The 21,610-nt window shown below is 36.2% G+C and overlaps 2 long non-coding RNA genes across 3 annotated transcripts; one reads left to right on the top strand and one right to left on the bottom strand.

Moving 5' to 3' along the window:
• Positions 1-596: 596 nt before the first annotated feature.
• On the top strand, positions 597-12,783 carry LOC118679887 (uncharacterized). 2 transcript variants are annotated; one of them, XR_011395016.1, is made up of 3 exons: positions 597-1,420; positions 7,922-9,327; positions 9,389-12,783. It is a non-coding gene; the product is annotated as an uncharacterized lncRNA (long non-coding RNA). The 2 variants fall into 2 exon arrangements; XR_004975419.2 differs by having other exon boundaries at positions 7,922-12,783.
• LOC106621011 (uncharacterized) lies at positions 2,507-3,385 on the bottom strand. Its single transcript, XR_001330878.3, has 3 exons — positions 3,226-3,385; positions 2,833-3,164; positions 2,507-2,756 (listed from the first exon to the last, which is right to left on the bottom strand). It is a non-coding gene; the product is annotated as an uncharacterized lncRNA (long non-coding RNA).
• Positions 12,784-21,610: the final 8,827 nt, after the last annotated feature.

The raw sequence follows: 21,610 nt of genomic DNA, 5'->3' as shown, positions 1-21,610 counted from the left end.
GTGCGCCAGTATGTGTATTGCCTCTTATGCGTAAATAAATTGCTGTTCGTGAAAACTTATATAAATTCTAGGGCTTGTGTACCATATTTTAGTATACGACTTTACATTGTTTAGCATTAAACCAGCCCAGCTGAGCCAAAATCGCGCACTCAAAGGCACACACGTACACACACAAATGTACACACTGTCACAGATCGTCGTGCCGCATTCGTCCGTTTACTCTCGATTTGTTGCATTTATGCATTGTTGTTGTTGCACTGCTCGCCACCACTATCAAATAGCTGGTCGCTGCAGTGGTGGTGGTGGCGATGGTGGACAATTGACGATTAGCAACGACTGACCGGCAGCTGTTGTCGCAGGCGTTGCTGAGTGCTCATTCCGAGCGAGCGAAAAGGTCACATTGAGTCAGTTTCATGACGTTTTGAGATAAAATTATGGTCGCGTAATCATATTTATGCACATAAGTACTATGTATGAGTATGTGTGCATATATATTTCTGTGAGAGCAAAAGCGAACTTAGTTGAGCTGGTATTAGTGCACGCTAGTTAATGTCGGCTTTCTCCTAAATGCCAATACAGCGGGCAGCGAAATTTCCCCTACAGTTTCACTTGTGGTCCGGTAGCCTGTTGTTCTTGTGGAGTGTTGTTGCTTTGATGATGATGATTTCAATTCTTATTTTTGTTTCTTTATGGTGGTGACTTATTAGCTTTCCGGTCAATTGGTGGCTGAATAAGGCATGTGGGGAAAAGAGTTGCCAGACGCGCAGGCGCAAGATGCTTCAATTCTCACAAAAACACAAATCATTAATAACTTTGGGCGGATGATCGCGATTCTGATCAGTTGTAAAGTCGAGCTCAATCGGTAATGAAGTACGCGAGTTGGTGGCCAGGAAAAAATAAATAGTATATAGTAATGCTGTCATAAGTGAAAGAAGACATATACAAGTATATTTTTTTAAATAAATAGTAACGAGATTTAAAATTTTCTTTCGAAATATTAGAACTTAGATACTCTTACAGTAAGAATTTTAATAAAGCTATTATGTTTCATTTAATTACAATTGGCCAAACAAGCATACCGATCGGAATCCGAGTTTCATTTGCAATCGCGTAACGAATGTTTAATGAGTTACGGGGTTAAGACCTCCACAGAAATACGCGATAGTCGTTATCGGCACAAGCTGTTGTCGCTCGCAGTCCGGTCCAGCCGGTGCTGGGGTGCACTGCTTGGGCAAGACTCGCACAGTTGGGCCAGCTGGCCGGTGCTGCCTTGCTGGTGTCGTCTCGTATAAGCTACTCGATATTACTATATAATTGTTATTTGGTTCTCACACGCATAACAACAATTGCAGAATCAATTTCGGATATTGTCCTACGAGAATATTGTTGATATTGAAGGATGCAACACCTCGCAATTTAGGTAAGTCCCATACTTTAAAGTAAATAAGGAATACTCATATTATTGAATACCAATGGAAATCAAACTCTACATTTGTGTGTCATGAAAACAAAAAAAAAATATTACTTTAATCGAGAATAAATCATTTACTCGTACACACATTCTCCAGCATACATATTTAGTTATACTTATTATTTAGTTGGTCTGCTTGCACTGTTATTTTTTTTTATTTTCCGACTCGGCGTTCGCAAATGCGATAAGCATGTGCCAACATTCCCATATCACTGTAATATTTGCTGCCATGGACCATATAATTATGTATGTATGTATGTATGTACGCAAGAATGATGTGTTCAAAAAAACAGTTCTTATTTGCAATTAAACTTTCGGTTACATTACATTCGTAGACATACATACATTTAAATATGTGGTATATTCGGAAATCCGCAAATATGCTACGAGCATACTCAAGACAGAACTTGGTAATTTGCTCAATGAATGTCTATACGCTGACACATGAAAAAATCATTAATACACAGATACATATGTATGTATGTTTGTATTCGTGTGTTCACATGTGGCTTGAGCAGCGTTTAATTGACAAAAATTTAATGCAATAAAACGTATGCTTGGCATTCAAAAAATCAGCAAGACAATTATAATGTGAGCTCACACATATTTATGCACACATAGGTATTTCATATCTATGTCATAGTATATGCGTTTCATGTGCAACACCATATGTACCTAAGTATTTTCACTTGAGTTCTTGCTAAAATAAGTCAAAACAATATTATGTTAGAGAGTTAATTCAATTCGAAGTTCATATTTGAAAATGTCATCTGTTTATCAGTTTTCTGAGGCATTGAAAAATGTTCATTAAAATACGCGCAAACTGATGGCGATAGCTGTGTGTCTAAAAATACCATAACGCCTGTTATCACTTGATATATGTTTGTACATAAGTGCATACAATAGCATCGCACATCAAATGTAGTTAAGTGTTTTGAATGGATTTGAGTTGAGTTGAATTGGATGCAACAAATATTTTACCAATTCAACAAAATTATTATATAATGAGAGATCTGTGTGAGTTTTTAAGCGTTGCGAAAGTTGCAATTTTATTTTATTTACACGGTAGTTTTATATTTCTCCAAATCTTCGAAAATCTCTTAATATTAGTGAACGAGAAACACTGTGAATAACGAAAATTGAAATTGTCAAAGCTCCGTTGCTATAACGTGGCACATCTCGGCTAGTGAAATTCATTAGTAACGTAAGAATTGAGTTGATTGGAGCTCTAAGAGCCGAGAACTATGTCCTGGCAAAGTAAATATTCCAACACTTTTGGTTGCAACTGTAAGTGGATATGCATAAATAAGTTGTATTCATAACTCGCATAAACATAAATAAAAACCAATGACGGCACTTACGAGTAGGTGTCTTCGGTTTTTCTATGCAACAATATCATGCCATGCTTATATACATATATGGTACATACTTGCATATGCAACATCTATACTCCTATTATGATACTCCATTCTACTTAATACGTGTTCATGTAAATTGCAAAGACTGTGTGCTTGTGCAGGGCAGCATTTACGGTATTCACCTTCGTTACTTACTGATCTTCCGCCACGCAACCCGACTACCAGCTATTAAAGGTAATTTGCATTTATTTCTTAATATAGAATTTTTCTCCTTACTCGTGTTCCTTCCACCTTTTCCTCATTCAAATTCAAAATTTTTTTCCAAAGCAATTTTCCTGCAAATTATTATAAAAATTCATAACAAAACGGAGAAAAGAAAGCAATACTTGCCCATACCGGCGACAATATAGACGATTTTGTAACAATTTTTTTACGTTCCTTAAAAATAAAAAAAATACCTTTTCAACCCTCTCATTTGTTGGGGCTGATTAGTGTATTTTATGCAACCTTACTGTGGTTCAAATCACTGAAAAATTCCACGTTATACACATTTTTGCGCAACTACAACTAAATCAAAGAAAAACACAACAACATCGCCAACGGTACTTTGCTACTTTTCCACAAAAGCAGTTATTATTTCGTTAGGTGATTACATTACTTATGCATATTCTGAGCTACAGTTAGCTGTGTTCCATGTACTCACACACACTCGCACTCATTTACCGCACATACATTTAATATAGTATATAATACATATTTGTGCAAGCCTTGCAGGAAAATTCGCTGTAGGCAAATGCACTTGAGTGCTTGGCACTTAGCGGTATTTCTAGTTTGCATTTTTTTGTCTAGTCTTTGACTTTTCCCTACAAGGAGTGTTCAATTTTATTTATATGCATATCTGTGTTGGATATATGTTTTGTGTAGTTCTACCAGGACAGGCTTACATATTCCTTCGTATAAAGTTATGTTGGAATTGTCCTTGTTGTCGTCCTAAGCGATTTACTCTTCAAGTGTTGTAATGTCAGTTGTTGTTTGTAGTTTATTTGTTGCTCGTGTTTGATGTGTAATTTATTTAAGAGTGTTCGGCTTACACGTGAGCATAAAGATACATACGTACATACCATATAGAAGAATTTGCATGTTAGCTTTGCTGTCACCAATCGCTGTTAACCTTGTCAACGGACCGACGTCGAGTCATCATCTTATAAAAATAAGCAAATATGCGGACAGTTATGTCAGTTATACTGCAAGGATTTGTAGCTGAACTCACAGTACTTGTGATTTTTATAATAAAGCAATCAGTTCGGTATTGGAAATTTATTAGTAAATCCTTGTGGCTTTTTTTCATATATTCCTAACAATTGTGACCGATGGGAGGCAGTAAGTTCGTGTCAGTAGGTTCGCAATAAGTAAGAAGTTTAGAGTTTAATTTTGAGTTGACAAGAATTGTGAACTCTTAGATTTATCATTAGAATTACAATAGTTTTGAATTCCTTTTTAGAACAATTTATACAATAAGCAAGAAGTGCTTGAGGTTGACACCACGAACCAGCATTGTGGCAAATTAATTTATGAATATTACTAAGTATAGCGAAGTGAATGTTGATCCCGGCTCATCACTTTCTCATCTTTGACGTCCACCAAACTCAATTTATCCAAAAGGGGCTTTCTTCTCTTTTAGAAGCTGAGCTTATTCAGTTTTTCTCTTTTTGAGTTTTAATTCGTTATTCTGAAATCTCAAACAGAAAAGAACAATATTTACTAATAATTACATGTCAAATAGGAAATATTTGCAAATGAAAATACAAACGGTAATTAGAAATGTAAGGCTTTGGGTAAACTCCTATTCTCTATAAGGTTTTAAAAAGTCGTACATTTGTGTGAAGCTTAATTTCATGTCTCACAGAGAAGCGCTCCTGCACATAGTCATTACTAATGGTATTTATGTTGCATAATGTGCGCGTGTTCGAGAATTTCCGTTATTTACTATAGTGTTGCGCTTGTCGACTCATTGCCACAACAAGGAATTTTGGCTTTTATTCGACCGTGTGCGCATTACCCTCGTTCCACATTCGTCACAGTCACAGTCACAAAGTAACTCAGTTGGTAATTGCATGCCTGCAGCAACTAAAATTGGGTTACTTGATGTAGAAAATTAAATTGTTGATATCTCATTTGCGAATCGAAATCGAAATTTTCGACACTGTATTGGAACGGTTGACGCAACTGAAAAAACAATAAAAACACATACGACATTATACAATAGAATGCATGTATGTGTGAGTGTATGGGGGCCATGGAGCTCATAGTATCGGATTGGAAGCCCCAAAGAAAAGCACGAATCATTTTGAAGTTCGTGTTTGAGAATGCGTTTGTCTCATCTTTGAAGCATCTTTTAGTTGGCTACTACTTTTCCTGGTGCGGAAGTTCCTTTGGTAATAGGGAATGTGTTGGAAAATAAAACATTTGCTATAATTGTCCGTCCAATGCACACATTTGCGAGAATTTTTGATTGTATAAGATATGTTGCGGAATGCGTTATGAGTTTTTATATGATGCTTTCTTATGACTCATAAATCTTGAGTGCCCAAATGCACTAATCTCTTCTTATTTCGCTATTTTGTCAGCGTCATAATCGACTTTATCTAATTAAATTCCTTTTTTTAAACTTTGGAGGCGAAATTGAAAATACATTTTAAAATACTTCAAATTTATTTTCAATTTCGCCTACAAAAGTTTCGTGTTTATATTTAATTTCACCATGCCACAGTCTCACTACAATTCGCAATGCGGCGACTTACTCATACTCCGTTTGTTTTTCAACGCGTGTGCTGAGCACACACCCCGAAATATGCGTGCGCTCCGAGTATATTCAACAGTTCCCTTTAACGAGCTGACTTTTCACTTTGCAGGAAATTCCACTTACCTTTCCGTACTTATTTGCTTTAGAGCAAACTTTTCTGAAAAAATATGCAAAGTATACTTGTTCCGAGCAGTCGGTGATTCTTTGCATATTCGTTGTTATAAAACTCTCTTGTATGCAGTTAAGTACCCGTTAGTGTGGAGTATGGAGATAATACATATACATATGTGTGGGGCTTCGGCATGTGCACCCGTTTATTCATACATGATTTCGTGTGTATGAACGCGTGTTTGATCGTATACTTGTCAGCTCGCAGGTGTCAATTTATTTGCATACATTTTTGCTGCAGATTTGTACACTGTGCCATATTGGCGGCTTTACTTCAGATTCCATGCGCAGTGTTTTAAGTTATCGAAAAGGCTTCAAATCCTTTCAATTTTAAACACACATTTTTTTTAATTTTTTCAAAAAAGCAAAATTTTTGTTTGTGCCAGTGGGTGTTGCTATTTTTGTGATTAGCTTCAGTCTCTTACGGACATTTCATGTTTTCAGTTTGCTACATTTCTTCTCGCTATATTTAGGTTTGATCTCTTTTCGAAATAACTGCAAGTGATGGCAGCATAAAGTGTATTTTCAACTCACAATTTAAATATATACCAGTCTAATTGACTTATGTAAGTCGACTTTTAGATTCGCTACTCTCTAAAGTTTGTCGAATCGAAAGTGCCTAATATGACGTTAAAAGCTAATGAAACTGCTAGACTTTTAATATCTCTCAGCTTTATAGCGTTATTTTATATAAAGCAAGAGTTTAACAGCAGGTGCAAAAGCTAAAACTTTTCTTCAAATATAATATTTGGCCAATTTACTCCTTTAATTATAATGAAGACACAAATATTTTCAAGCATTAAAATTGACATAAGAGCTTGTAAGTGTGTGAATTATTGATGCTACATATATAGTAGTGGCCTTATGCAGCTGCCACTTAAAAACGAGCACTCACGATCAAATGACACAATGTAACGTTGCTCAATTTAATTAACGACAAAATTCAATTGAGCAATTTGTGTTCGAAAGCTAAATACCTACGCACGTTCCCGACCTTTCACTGAGTTCAAAAGGGTTAAATTGTTGATTGGCAGCAACCAGCGGAATATAGAAAAGAGAAAAGAATGTCAATAAGTGTGAAAGACTCTCACCCAATTCTAAAGCAATATTTTACATAAAATTGAGAGAAGATTTACAGCTGTATGAGACAATCTCTCATCTTATTTATACCGAGCTATCGTGTATCTGTATCTGTTGCAAGGCATTGATCTATGTAAGTACACTCGGAGGGATGCAAGATCGTTTCGCAGTTGAAGGCTATAAAGGCTAAGTGTGTGTGTGTATAGTTGATTGTAAGCGATTTCATCTATTTCTTGATGGTGTGCTATCAAATTTTCGAAACTTATGTGGGAAAATAATTAAGAATGAATGTATATATTTGAAAGCAAAACTGAAAATAGAATACCGAAAATAGGGAAGAGCGCAAACACAAACAGAAAATATTTCCGATGGAAAGAAACTACACATTTTTGAGAGGGTCAATTAAGCCAATTTAAATTTAATAAATATGGCAATAATTAAATAGAATATTACTACGCGACTACGCTACAAGCGCACAAATATGAAAGCCATGTCATATTTCCTTGCCCTACTTATGTATGTGTGTGTATGTGAGAAAGTATGCTTATCGCTTGCTTGGTCTCATTTGCTAGCGTATGAAGCTGATTGTTGAGCTGTTATTGAGCACTTGGAATTTCCTGCAGCTCGATGCACTTTTGTTGAGTGGGAAGCCACACTGAGCATTCGTTGTTCCTCAAGTCCAAGCTTCCTGTCGGACACTCGTTCACTGCTATATGATTTGAAGAGCGAGTGAGAGCAGCAGAAGTGATATGGACGCCAAGTGGTATTCTTAATTTAATCTGCATTCCTCGATTATAGCACTTTAGGTAAATATAGACTCAAGTGCATATGCAAATGCTCCATACTTATTTTACTCGCAATTGTATATGATTTATTAAGCGCGAATGCAGTTAGCTGGCAGATCAAATAACATCCACTAGCATGTGCCTAGGAAAGCTGCCTTTCTTTAATTAATTTAAAAAAAATTCATATCGTTCAAAATTATACTCCACAAGTATATCCTGATATTTACATAGTACCATTTACCTTTTGTATTTGCAGACACAGATGAAACACGCGATGATCATGCCTTAAACCTTCATTGCGCATCATAAAATATTTTAAAATGGTGAAAAGCGTTTTTGTCCGAAAATTTTGAAACTAAATGGATTACATTTCACTAATATCGCTTTTCTAAGTACTAGTGCCGCAGGAGATAGTTCAAACGACATATAGTAGACCCCTGCTGCCCCAGTGCTTATCAAAGCGTGTTTAGTGTCAACGTCTTACGGTTATAAAAATACTGTAAAAAAGGCAAGAAAAACTTTTTAAGTAAAGGAAACAATTGGTAGTTTAGTGACTGGTGAGATATCACAACTAATGGTGAATGGTGTAGACGATTGGAGAGCCAGATACTCACGGTTGTTCATGGATTCGAAAATCGGCTGCAACGGTATAATTAGTTTGGAAACCTATATTTTCTTAATTTCAGAGTGCTTTTCCAAGGATAAATCATATAATTTATATTCAAATACAAACCGGCAATTAAAAGTGGATCTTGGCTAAGGCTTGAATGTGTTGTAAGTATTGATATGCATTTAGAGGATACAAATGTTAATGAGGGAACTCCTCATAGAATGAAATATTGTAAAAGAAGGCAAACAATATATAGAATGCACATTAACCAATTAACGGTGCAGAGGCACGCCCACTTTTTAAAATTTTTTAGCGAACGGCGGTCACGTGCTACTGTGATCACTTGTACCAAATTACACTTTTGTATTTTAATTTAATGCTGAGTTATGTCGCTTTATATGTTTTCACTTAACGGCACTTTGTGGGCGTGTCGCTGGACCGATATGGCCCATCTGTAATACCAACCAAGTTTTAGTAAGATATCTTAATTTTTACACTAGTTATCGCTTGCACAGACGAACAGGTGGCTGGACGGATGGACGGACAGACAGACAGTCATTCGGTATTTAACTCGTCTCGTCAATCTGATCATTTATTATATATATATATAACTCCCTATCTATTTCGATTAGTTTTAGGTGATAGAAACAACCGTTAGATGAACAAAACTTTTATACTCTGTAGCAACATGTTGCCAGAGTATTAAAATAAAATTGTAATAATGGCTATTCAGATAATTTTGTCCAACAAGGTATTGAATTAAGCGTGTGGGCTGTAACATCTTTCCCGATATTCAATTATTTTGTGATTTTCTTATCTTTCTTTGCGAATTAATAAAATTTAATTGTCAAGCTTTTTCGCTTAGCAACTTTGTCCAATGTGTAAAGCCAAGAAACATTACTTGTATAACGGAGTCGCAAGGGGAAAAATGGAAGCGAAGACAAGATTGGGTCCTGGATGTGAAAACTGAATTGTGTTATGAGTTCTTTTTTGCTGAAAGACGACTGGGTCATAATTATCATACGCCGTGATTCAACAGGGTAAAGCATCAGGTGAGTAGGCTTATATTTGAATGCGTGCAAACGATTTAATGTATAGCAAATTTATTTCCAGAAATGATGTGCAGGATCAAAATAGATATGGCGTTATCTAAATGACAAATTTTTCAGATAACGAAATACAGCGTTTTTTAAAGTGAAAAGGATCAATTTCAATGTTTTATTTTTAGTTTTTACAAGTTATTCCGTTTGAAACTGGGATCTTGTGGTAGCGTAACAAAAAAGAACACCCTAGTGCGCAATTATTCATAGCTCTGCATGAAAATTTATTAATAGAAAAGTATATGCATTGGAACGTATGTGACAAGTTAAGCCGAGTTTTTCATTTCGATGCATATTTTTAACAATATTCATATAAATTAATATTAGTTTGAAACTGCTGCAAAGCGCAAAGCTTAAAATTTTTGTCAACAAATGTTCTGTTTTGTTTAAATAAATAAAACCTACAAAGCAGAATTAGTCTTTTAAAAATCCTAAAAGCCATAGAAAGCCGAAACCTCAAGATGTTGACATTTGAGCTGAGCTTAGGCTCGCTGCAGAAGTGCGCACAGCGTAACATGGCCTACATTTGAGAGTGCTTGTCTTTCTGCTTGAGCAGAGTGCTATTGCATGCCAGAATACAAGAGAGGTTTTCATAAAAATACACACGGCACATATACGGCATATACATGTACTAACTCTGAGCATTAGGATTTGGGTATGGCTGCGTGTATGTAAACTATTGCACATAGGTATATGTATTTACAAGCATTTATTTATGTATTCCACTGTTGTCGGCTTTACACGCTTGATGACAAAATGCGAAATGCAAAAATCGCTCGAAGTTCCATGTATCTTGCTGGTTCCGACCACCAAGCACAAAGTAAAATTTTGAGTAGCGAGCCTTGTAGGAGCGAGTAGGGAGGGGAGTGCAGAGTGTATAAATAATGCTACCAGCATAACAAAAGCCAGAATAATGTATACACACCAGCTTAATAAGAAAACAGACAACAAGTGCAGATGCCGCTGGTGTAAACGCATAAATGCAAATGTATGTGGAGCAGCAAGAGCGGGCTCTTAAGCCAAACAGCCCGCAAATGTTGGCATAAAGCTCAAAAGCAACGCAAACTTCACTCTGTTGATACACTAAACTCTCGGTTCCAACAATTCGCCAATCCTTTTCTTAGCCGCTGAAAACAGTCATCGGTAGCAGCACACACACACACTTGTTATATTGTTATATTGTGTGTAAGGCTGATGTAAATACATATATTAACATGACATCTTACATAAACAGACTCGTACTTTGGTATAGAAACATTAAGTCTGCAACGTAACATAATGCTTTGATTGTTTTGTTTTTACTGTGGTTTACGTGATATGAAGTATGTATAATTGACGTGCCTAACGCATTCTCAGCTTTAAGACAACGTGCGAAGGAAAGCCTAGCAGTAGCTCCGCAGGGAAACACAGGTCTGAGAGCATGGGGGTAATTGAACACGTACACTTTATATTGTACAGTGAATCGGGCATAACTGATAGTATGGGCCATCAATATCTTTGGAAGATTTACACGCACCTTTGGCGTAGCAATAAAAAGAAAACAAAAAGACAACGTGGCCTTTGAAGGCACCTTCAACTATAGGCAGAGGCTGTTGTGGAATTCAAGCGAAATTTCTCTTTAATTTAATTTTAGGTGCCGCCCTAATGAATATACGCACTCAAATACATAGGTATGTGGATATGATTCATGCACAAGTATGTTACTTTTAACAGTTAACTAACAGCTGACAACACTATCTACTTTTGCCTTGTCCGTAGCAGGGTACAACGCATAAAACCAGCACACAACAACAACTGAAATGGCCAGAAGCCTATTACAATACACACAAGGCGAATAACAATGCAACAACATTACCTAAATGTTTATTCAAGTTATTTAACTTAAACTTCAAGTTAAATTAAGCAAACAAAGACAACAGCAAAGAAATGCCAGCTTCGGCGGCAGTGAGGGGAAGATTAAGGATGCGTATAGCACAGTAACAACTTGTAGACGTAGCAGCCACATTAGAGCCATTAGCTAAGGGATCTCAAGATAAATATTTAAAGTAGAAACAACAATATGTCAACAGCAACAACAACCATAATGAGCGCTGTGGACCCAGCAATACAAGTACAAAGGACTAACGGCCCACAAGGAGAGCAATAACTTCTCGAGGACGACAGCGCGAGCAACCAGTGTACATGATAATATTAGTAAAATCAACAATGTGCAATGTAACTAAGTACAAGCGCGTGTGTGCAAAAGCAAAGATCAACGACAACAAATGATAACGACCAGGGAAACAATCAAGCAAGCAGGCTAAGCAAATCAACAAACTTCGCCGCTTGCCACTGCGTATACGTAATGTCTAACACACTCATAAGCCTTTCATGTTAGATAAGTAAGTCTTATTGCATATACGCATAATACAGTTGTAAACATGTATTTATTACCTGCAAAGTGTGTTAGTGTGGGAATATGTCTTGCTCGAAAGTTCCGTCCACGTGACAAGCTCAGTAATCGAAACACTTCTGATTCAATGCTCCGAGTTACTTAGTCATACAGTTTTTGTAAAAAAATTCGATTTTACATTCAAACAAAAATACAAAGAAATTATAACGTAATGAGTTTATTAGAAGCTCATATGTTACTAGCTACGTCAGCAACTAAAATAAGTTTGAAGGAAAGATATTACACAAATATGCAATTCATTTTGAGTCATTTTATTGATTTTGTTCATCTGTCGAAATTTGGTCGTGCCATCTCAGAAACCTTTTTTGCCGCATGCACAACAACTTTGCTATAGCTCATTACAAGATGAAATGCATAGTTTACGATTCTATAAAGTAAATATGAGTACAGACAAACATTCATTTGTATGTTCAGGTGGAGCGACCAAATTTTTTTTTTTTGTTTAGCCTGAGGGTAAAATTTGTAGATTATCATAAAAGAAAATGTTAAAAAAAAATGTTAACTTTTAAAGTAAATTTAGAGTTAAAATTTTTATTTCGTAAAAAAATTTTGATAAGTGTTCTAGAAGCTGTGGAGAGTCCTCTTTCTGGCCAATGAAAAGTTATCAACTTAAAAAAAATTTCTTAAGCGTTAAAATAAATTTTAAGTCAAAAACCGTCAAATTCGGTAATTTTTATATAAATGTGAAGAGTTTAAACCAAAAAATTTTTTGTAATTGCACATATGTATATAAATTATGCATTTTAAAAGCTTATGTGGGAAATATCACTTCTGATTATACAAGTAAATATGTAAGCATGAAAAAAAAAAGAATTTATCAACTGTGTATTCTATACACAGTTGTTGGTATCTTTATTATACTTTCCAATGTAAAATTAAGGACAGGCTTTTTGCTAATAAACAAACAATTTCAATAAAACAGTTCTCTGAACGTGTTTAATGTCTTAACCCTGAAATTTGCACATTTCAGTGAAATTTATTTCAAATGCAGTAAAAATAATTTTAGTGCATACATTTATCATGAGAGCTTTGGAACCAAAGTCTGATATTAGAAGATAATTTTTTACTCAAGTAAAAGTTACAGAAATGCGGAAGTGCGTGCTTTATTCGTATTATATTCATATTAGACTATTTATATATCTATCGAAGAAGCACTTTTATTAACTTTCACTTATGCGACTTGCAACAGAGCCAACGCAACCGACTGAGATGAAGCGTCGCCACAATTCCGTTGCAGTGGCATCGAAGCCCGCTATTTCGGAAAAAGTGAGTATGATTTAATATAGTGTGTAGTGAATACATTCATATAAATTTATATCACTGGTTACCACGAGTGCAGACTAGCACATGCTCAAGAATCATTTGATGCGGAATTTTCTAAGCTTATCAAATTATATTTTATGAATTCCTTAGCGTGTCAGACACGAAGATCCATTCTGAGCTGCACACAAGATTACATGTTTGTATATGCACAAATGGCACAAATAGCATGCGAATGCCAATAGATAGGATAAGCATAATGTGCAGCTAAGTTGCAAACATTATTCACTTATGTCAGGCGCCAAGAAGCTACAGACACACATTTATGACTTGCATTAGCGCTTAAATGGAATTGCAAGTTGTGGGTGTAGATTATTGCACTTTTGCACACATGCATACACATATAAGAATATACGTAAAAGCACTTGCAAAATCATAAGTAAATTGGAATTGTTTGGCTGTACGCCATTTTAACGCGTTCTACATTGGAAAAAATAATGTGGCAATCTAAATAATGTACGAATAATATCAAAGTATAATAATAAATAAGTTGCTTGCAACTTGTAGTTAATGCATATTTATTTCATTATATTATTAAACTTAACTCAGTTATGTACCGTGGTGCGATCTGAATTTGTCCGCGAGCGCGCTCAGTGCATGCGTTAGTTTCCCAATTTCTGTGGGCGGTAGTCTAGGTATGTATGTGGTTGTGTTAAAAAATTGTGAAACGCAGCCAAGAGAAAACATTGCGATAAGCTGGCAGCATACAAAAGGGCATGCAAGTATACATAGAAACTTTGAGATAGGAAAGTGTGCGCTGTTCAAGCAAACTTTCGAATGTAAAATTAAAAAACAGTTGGTGAATGGGCGCGAGGCCTATTCAAGCAAACTTTTACTATGATTTCCGCTCTTAAAAATGCGGCAAACCTTGAGAATAGTGTGGCGAAAAATTTTTATTAAATATAAACGAAATAAAATGGTATACAAAATTTACTTGTTTGATAAAAATAGAATTCTGCTTAATCCATTGGAGATCATACTTCGGCTTATGAAATAAAAGTGCTTAAATTACACCAGTTCAAAATAAATTTAATTTCATGAAGTAGAAGTTCACACAAGCATGTTATATTGGAAGGAAAATTTATTATTTTGACATTTGAATTCATAACTGTAAGCCGTCAATCGCTCGGTTGCAACCTTGTAAGCTCAGAAAAAGCCCACACAAGCATGCAAACAATGCGTCGAGAGCGCATAAAACAAGAAACGAATGCGTGCTGCTCACATATTCGCACACATATGCAAGAAAAACATGTTGCGATGCACATACATATATACAATATACATATATACAGTTATGCATATACTAAATTACTCGTACATCATGATGTATGCATGCATGACTGGCAGGTAGGAAAGTAACAATTTCAATTTCCACAAGTGAAATTTTTGCCTCGGGCTTTTATACAAATATGCCGATGCGCACAAGTGTGCGTGTAAGTGTGCGTGTGGTGTGTATGGATATGCATAACAAGCATGAAATGATATTGAAATTTGTTTTCAAAATTGGCGCAACTTTGTTTTCCATTAAAACGCAGCAAAAAACTATAGCAGCTTTATAGCTCATGAGCGCTGTACAACGAGACTGCAGTGTGTGGTCGGAGTAGGGGTGGCTGGGTGCGGTGTGGCAATTTGCATACCCATGCAAATAAAGATTTGCATACTTTGCGGCGAGTTATGCCTGGCTGACGCTAATGCCGCATTCCGTGTGTGCACTTTTACTTATAAATAAGCAAATATTGGCGTGGACTCGTGTGCATGTGCCTTTATAGCTTATACGCATGATAAACAGCGCGCTTGATAAGTTGTGCACCTTTATGAACACGCGCGTGTAGTCAAATCTGTTTGTGAATGCATGTCGATAAGTGCCCACCTTCAAATATAAATCTGATTATGAAAGACTAGGTTTTAGAACCAGTGCAATTGCAGCCAATGGTCACCAGTGAGTTAGCGAATACACTGCAGCTAGTACAAAATATACCTAATAGCCTAAAAATATGCTATAATAATCCTAAAAGTCTTTCAATAACTCTTTTACAGCTGTAGATTAAAAAAAGAATACCAAAAAGCACTGAATTCACGATTTGACGACTTATTCTAAAGTCTGTTCACATATTATTGCAGTTATATATGGTTGATAAACTAGGAATTTATAGTTAACTAAGCAATTTTTGATGCTATAGGCATGCCAACTATACAAGTACAGTTATCGTGACATGGAAATTTCAAAAAGCCCATATGGGACAAAGGATTATTTCGTTAAAGAATTAGTTAGTCTAAAGCAACTCGACATATGCCATTGTTCGGGCAAACGATTTCAATTGTGATCTTTGCACCGGGTGTGTCTGAGAGGGAGCAACTACTGATAACAGCGTTTTTGTAGGTATGGTGAAATTTGTGGGAACAATGCGAGTTACTCGTAATGTAGCCATAACGGAATAACAACAACATAAAATGCAATTTTCCTTTTTACGATCGTTATTTTATATTTCCGCCTCTTGCAGGTTATTGTTGGCGTGTGTCTTAGTAGTTGCTTTTGTATATATATCACTTTATTATTGTGCTTTCACTGCTTCTTTATTAAGAATTGGCAACATGCATAAAATTGCTATTGTTGCTTCTTCGAAGCATACAACCAGCCAAGTAAACAACGTACAAACGTAGTTGCTTCCTTCCGTGTCTTTCTTGTCTCCCTTTTACTCTTTATTTGCTCGATCGTACCGCAGTTTACGTCCACTTTTATACAGCGCCAAACCGTCAACCAGCCAAGTAGCCATGGAGTCGGCGAAAAGTGCCCACCGGGGGAGGGCGCACGGAAAACGGAAAATAAGATAAATGAAAAAAGAACTAAGAGCGAAATTCAAGAGGGGTGTGATGAAATTGTTGCACAATGTGACGTCTTTACATATGTACTTTCAGACGAAGTCGTGCAGTTTCATTTTTGTAACTTTTACTCCAATTTTTCGTCCAACCAAAGCTGGAAACTCCATGCTTGTTGCAGCATGAATACACACACACATTTATAAATTGTACGGTATTTGCTGAATGTACATTGATATGTAGGTATTAAGGCTTGAGCGCCAAAAAAGCCTGTCTATTGAGTTCTGAGATAAAGCTGTTCGGATCCATAATACCTCGCAGTCTTCAAAATTTTTTACTTTAAGTTAATTCCAGCGTTTTGTACTACGACTGATATTTCTATTATAAATTTGGACTTCAGGGTCGAAATACCAATAATTTAGTTCATTTAGGAAAGCTTCGATTCTCTATGTGCTATGTTCAATTTGAAAGCAAAGTCAAATAGCCAGATCTTATATGAATATACTTAGCTTAACAATCAATAAGGCTTAAACGTGCGTTACCGTTTGCGGTTGTGCAAGCAAAATCCATTATAGTTTGAATATCGCTCCAGTTTATAATTGCGAACTGCAAATAAAATTTACTTTTTATGATTTGCAAAATGTATAAACATTCGGCGCAAGATGCTCATTTTATACGCGTGTACTAAATGTATGGCTAAGAATTTTTGTAAAATGTTTGGAAAACGATGCGTGTATGCCGTGTAATGCGTTTACATGCTTGTAAACACAGCGCTGAAGGTTACGTGGGTTTCGGTAAAAACTATATGTATATATAAATTCAATTACAACCATTCGTTACACTCGGACTACGGCATGAACAACTGACCATCGCAACACATAAAGTACTATTTTTATGAACTCAGCAAAGAGAGTAAAAAGGCAAGAAGAATAAACCAAAAGAAAATGCCTTTTAGTACTAAGCAACAAGGACAAGGCGGTAAAAAACTAACTGCTTCGAAGAAAAAACGTCCGTAGCACGAGAGCACATCCTACTAGTGCATAAACGTCAACTAAGCACTCGGCGTGTGTTGGAGCTCATAAACATCAAGAAAACGTGCTACCGAAATGCAATAACGTACGCGGCGAGAGCCAATGCCGGACACACGTATGTACATATATACGGACACAACCACACAACAAATACACAAACAACTTCGCAAACATAAACGAGTACATGTATATTCCTTACTTTGAGAGGATAGATACGCACAGGTTGTGTGTGGCGCAACTGTGCTTGCTTACGACCTTTCCTAGTGCGTCTTGGAATAAACATTTTAGTACTGCTCCTAAATGTATACTTCACTACTTGTGCCAATATAAAATACACTAGAAGTAATGCATGCGGCAATGTGGGCAAAGGAAAATGCCAAAGGTGGTCATGTAGTTTGGGTGGGACTTCTCTTTGTCAAATGTGCTATCCACTACATGCACATATGTGTGTGTGACTGTACTTCTCAGCTTCCCTAAATTACAGCACATACAAACAAGCATTTATGCCATAATAATAAAGGAAGCTTTGATATAAAACCAATATATTTGGCACCCTCGCAAGACTTTGAGGACAATTTTCGTTTTTCTAGAAATGATTTTTGCATTATATTTTTAATAATATGCAAATATATTATCAGAAATGGTACAAGGAAGATTTTAGTCTATTTCAGTCTATATCAATCTCCATACTAATTTCAGTTTATAAAGAAAAAAAATTTTTGAGTTGGGATCTATTAAACTAAACTAAACTTGGCTAACAATTTCCAGTATTATTGCATTATTTATAGCTAAAACGTATTATTATTATGTAGAGCTGAAAGCAAATATCTGTTTGCTGCAAGATATGCATTTAATTGACGTGGGGAAATGTAATCAATTATGCAAACGTAATTTTGGACAATATGTGAAAGCATATTAAAATTCCCGTCATACTTGGATATAAAATATACTCTCTAAAATTAGGCACTAAATAAATAATTGTTTGCTTTAAATGGAAGGAGAGGAGATCGTAAAGCTCTAGAGATTAATCAGCTTTTCCTACAAAATTATCAGCTTGTGTTGAGATTTAAATTTACTCTATCTCATTTTGTTAACGCTAAATCGATAATGGTAAATGATAATGGTGGCAAATTATTTGAATTTTCTAAGTATTTTCCCTCAACTAATTGAGAGTTCGGCGATTTTTTACTATTGAATACTATTACTCGATCAATACTATTTTTATGGAAAATTTAAACGGAAATGAAAACAACCTAATTTTTGCATACAAATATCTATAGTGAAGCAGCTTTTAATTAATTTAACATTTAGCTCATGCCATAGCACCATTTGCCAATCAAATCTAAATACTTCTTTCCTAGTAACATATTTGCGCCGATGCAATGGCTTGACAATCTCTTCAATTTCTTGTTATTACAATTTCTGACAAAACTGGCAAATGATTGCTACAATCAAGTCATTTGTACAAATTCCAACCGTTGCTCCAGCGATGCATTGCCATAGACGTTAGTGCGGATATAACACGCAATGTGAGTTTACACCTACCACGAACGATTGTAAACACACACACTTATGCGCAAATGCACATGCATTATTTTCTAAATAACACTAAGTAGTGACGAACCTGAGTGCAAGTGCCGTTACTGTTTATTTACACACCGACCATAAAATATGAAAACTAACATTCACGTGTGTCACACACCAACAGCAGTGCTTATGCCACAAGTACATATGTTTCTAGAAATAGCATATATTTTAGCGCAATTGCGATTGCATTCCTGAAAATTTCAAATTATAATTGAGTTATTATTTAGCTGACGGTGCTGTGCCACAAACGTATACACATATGCACATGGGAACCGCATTGCTCCAAACTCTCACATGCCACTTGTGTAATAAATAACACGATTATTCAGAATGCACCGTGAACTGCTTTATGCAATTAGCATAACACGGAGTAAAATGCTTTTTTATTGAAATAGTAATGGAGCTTCGCAACAAGCAGCCACTGTACACCTATTTTTTTAGATTTAGTGTTGTAAGTGCATCATCTTTAGCTATGTTTTTCACAGGCAGAAAGTGTAAAGACTCCTACAAATCCTCTGTGTTCTATACTAACCAATATGATTCCATTTAAGAACTTAGTTTATTGAGCAATAATTGTCGATTCGGCGACCTAATGAGCGATTACCAAAGACCGTTTCAGTGTAAATCAAACCGTTGCACTTTGTCTCCGCAGCCGTAGTCAATGTGTTGAGGTTTTGACATGCTTAATTTAGACAGAAACACAACTCTCTTCCAAGAATTTTTCAACCAATACCGTTGTAGAGCTTGACTATAGTTCAAGTAGTATTTATGTATTATTAATGTTCATAGCTCACGGAAATGCAAAACGGCTCACTGTGCACATGCTCATTGAACCGTTGGCAAAGTGAAAACACTAAAAATCACGCCAAACTATGTGACAACATCGCTCGCACAACCTCGGGCAACATTCCCTGTGGCACATTAACTTGCATTGCATTGCATCGCAGTTAGTACCTCGTATGAAAGCGCACAAATTGCAACAGTATGAATGTGCAGTGGTTATTGCGTTTACATGAAGTTATGGAATTCGGTTAGATATTTTTTCTCCCTCATTTTGTGAAAAATTATGACATACTCGTGTGCCACACCCACCACATTACAAAACCTTAGTTAGTAGGGGGGTGTCATAATTCTCTTACTACTAACTTTTTGCTTGCTGTGTAAGGTCTGCTGGGTACTTGTGCATTGGCGTTGTGGCAAGTTATTAGTTGACGTATTCATGCCACTTCATGGGTGCATCAACTTATTGCCGTACACGTATATGCCAAGTGTGGAATGTTGCTGTAAACATATACATATTAGTTTGAATATGTAAGTAGGTGTGTGTGTGTGTTCGAGTAACGTGACATGCACCATATTTAAAAGTTCACGCACGCTGTTTCATACACAGACAATGCGACGTCAAGCAGCCGCACAGGTCGCACGGAAGCTGAAGCTGAGCTGCAATGGGAATCCAGTAGCCGGCGCTTGGAAGAAACGGCGAAGAGGCAGTTGCAGGCAGGCACGCATGAATGCTTCGTTGACTTTATTCACAAATGTTTAGACTTGTGAACAGAGCTCTGCTGAGTTACCTACACACAGGTATTTGCTTTGGAATTGCCGTTTCCGTACGTTGGCAGTGTGTGTGTGAGTGAGTTGTTCTGCTATATTTCGAAGTATTTATCAATGTTTCACTTTGACGCACTCGTCTGTTGCGCAGAATTTCGCACTTAATTGTTGATAGCGAAATGATTCCGTTTGTTTGTCATGAATTACTCGCACACCATAAATACTCGGTTAGAAGTGCCTTGCAGTCAATTCAACGGTTATTTTTCATCTTTACCACTGGTCTCCCAACTGTCTCTTTTTATGCATGTAACTGGTTTCTTTTGTGTGATGATGTCGTACGTAAAATTAGCTGCGAGTGTATAGCTTAGTCAAAGTAGATTTGAGTTGAAAAATTCGGGTTCAATATAATAGAGATTGTCTATGTATATGAATGGTATGGTATTTTGCAAATCTCTACACAAAAAGAGAAAACGAAAGAACTGAGATGTTTTTGTGTCGCATTATAAAAGTAAATAATTTACAGACATGTCAATGTATCGATTTGATTGAATTTAATTATGGCCGCCAAAAAAGGGGTCCCACACGTTTCGCGGATCCATGCCTCCACATTGTAAGTCCGGCCTTGCGAAATTTACATGAAAACTGGAATTAATCTTGGATTACTATGACAGTTGGTAGACTGCCTAAGAACTTCATAAAAAATTAGAAAGTATTAAATATTTTTTTAAACTTTTTTATGAAATTAGGCAATATTAAACATTTAAAGTTTCAACAAGCCAAATATGAACGATTTAAACTGCACTACAAGTATATTTTAAAAAGTAGTATTTAACTACTTTTCACGTTGGTACTAATTAATCAATTTAAACTTCCTATACAACTTTTATATACCTTCATTAGTGGTTATTTTTGAAAATAGGCAAAAGCAAAACTAAACAAATTACAGAGCTTCATAAATAGCGGGGAACGAATGCAAATGTGAGTATGTGCTTCCGCTGACGGACTGTTGACGGATTGAAAGTAACGGTAATATACCTCAAGTAATAGGCGCAAGAATAATTGCTCCACGCGAGCATACATGACTTTTAATGAAAGCTGACAATATGAGGCGTCAGGCATGCATTCCAATTTATTCACACAAATACAGACACACTCGTATGTACATACAAACATAAGTGTTGACGTAACTACGAGGGTTGGAAGAGTTGCGAAAGCTTTCGCCGTGGCGGCAGCCGACAAATGTTGCCACAATAAAGAGCTGGCAGAGGCCAAAACAATTGAAAATTATATTTTACGACATGCGCCACAATTCACTTACACCAGCAACAACCTACATACGATTAAGTACACAGTTGCTTGAATTCATGCAACGAAGCTACAAATAGCGAAAAGCTCGCCAATAAAGCATTCCATTTATAACTTTGGCAGTGGAATAGCAATCTTAGGCGTATCGTTATTGCATTTTTAGCCCCTCAACAGC

The sequence above is a fragment of the Bactrocera oleae genome, chromosome 2 (assembly GCF_042242935.1).
Source record: "Bactrocera oleae isolate idBacOlea1 chromosome 2, idBacOlea1, whole genome shotgun sequence".
Classification (NCBI taxonomy): domain Eukaryota; kingdom Metazoa; phylum Arthropoda; class Insecta; order Diptera; family Tephritidae; genus Bactrocera; species Bactrocera oleae.
This window is presented reverse-complemented; position numbering and strand designations above follow the sequence as displayed.